This window comes from Sinocyclocheilus anshuiensis, unplaced genomic scaffold (genome assembly GCF_001515605.1).
Source record: "Sinocyclocheilus anshuiensis isolate Anshui unplaced genomic scaffold, SAMN03320099.WGS_v1.1 scaffold517, whole genome shotgun sequence".
NCBI lineage: Eukaryota > Metazoa > Chordata > Actinopteri > Cypriniformes > Cyprinidae > Sinocyclocheilus > Sinocyclocheilus anshuiensis.
Genome location: NW_015536535.1, coordinates 597,015 through 598,458, shown reverse-complemented (window position 1 = coordinate 598,458; position 1,444 = coordinate 597,015). Strand labels below are relative to the sequence as shown.

Sequence of the window (1,444 nt, the reverse complement as noted above, 5' to 3'; positions counted from 1 at the left end):
TCAGTTAGGTATATTTAGTGCTGATAGAAGTCTAATTTCTGCTCTGTGATGTTTCTTTGACATTTTGTATTAGATTACCTTCCAGTTGCTGTTGGTGTAAAATGTGCAGACTGAAAGGTGGCTTTTAAAAAAAAAAATATATATATATATATATTTTTTCTTTTTTTTTTCTTTCAGGCTAGCCTTTTAATACATATTATTTAGGTAATTCCACTAATCAGCTCATTAATAAGCTAAAGGCTACCTGTAGTCATAACTGTGAGCTAACAATATTTCATTTAATGGTAATGACTTGTATGGGAAGGAAAGGTAAAGTACAAGACATTGAGAGTGGAGACAAGACATGTCCTCTCCAGTTCTGTTTATGTACTATTTTTGTTTTTATTTTTAATGTACAGATTTGAAAACATTTTTCTTATGTTCTGGGTCTGCCTGAATAAGTGAATGGAGCATTAATGGAAGCATTTGTAAAGTGGAAAGGTACCATGATTTTTGTGTAAAGGCATTTTGGATTGATGCCGAATGTTTTTTTTTTCTAAGGCAGAGTCATTTTATTACATTTTTCTTTTTTAGTTTTTATAATCCTAATCTCATTTTGTGATGTGAGTTTCATTTTACATCCAAACAGTTGTTCTTGTTCTTTTTAAATTAAAGCATAACAGTATTTATACAGGGTACAGAGAAACTTTTCTGGTGCATTTTTGACTTTCCCAAATGGACTAGTTTTGCATTCTACATTTTTTTTTAATTAAATTGTTTTTTTTAAATAGCACTGATTAGAAAAAGTGTTCGTCAGTTCCCCCCCCCAAGAACTGTTGGTCTTTTTATAATTTTTGCCTTATTGGGGTAAGCAGAATTTTCTGCTGTTTATTTTTTCATTATTATTATTTTTCATGTATATCTGTTTAATTGATATCCACACCCTTTTTCCATTTTCATGATGAGGAACGTGTTAATGCTGTTCTTTACGAATGGAAGGAAGCATAAGTACAGTGGGGTAGACACTGTTTTCATTGTGCAGTGGTACTCCGTCTACAATTTGCACTGATTTTGTAAGTACAGTTTGATGTAGTGCTATTTTTGATGTTTAATGTCTTCCATGTCAGGTAGATTGCACTAATTGCAGTATTTCTAGGACAATCTTCATCAGGGACATTGCATTTCTTTTTTTATTTGTTCATTTTTTGGGATGGCTTGTTCTCTGTAAAAAGACATTTTGGTTGCAGATACATTTACTTTTAGAAGATTTTGGAAGAAAATATGCCTACAGTCCTACCTAGAGACTTCTTTCCCCATCAACTCTACCTAGTTCTTACGTGTTCTGAGTTTGGGACCTGGAACATTTTAATTACTGTGTAAATAAATGCCACAATGGCCTTTCTTTTTAGATGTAAAGTACTTCAGTCAGCCAAATACTTTGAACGTTTGGATTACATGAGAGAAA

At 32.1% G+C, this 1,444-nt stretch overlaps 1 protein-coding gene across 1 annotated transcript in view; it reads left to right on the top strand.

The window, feature by feature from the left end:
* g3bp2a (G3BP stress granule assembly factor 2a) overlaps positions 1-1,444 on the top strand; it is a 10,292-nt gene extending 8,848 nt beyond the window's left edge. The window contains exon 13 of the mRNA XM_016495143.1: positions 1-1,444. This exon is cut by the window's left edge and continues 604 nt beyond it. The gene's annotated coding sequence lies outside the window, so the exon portion shown is untranslated.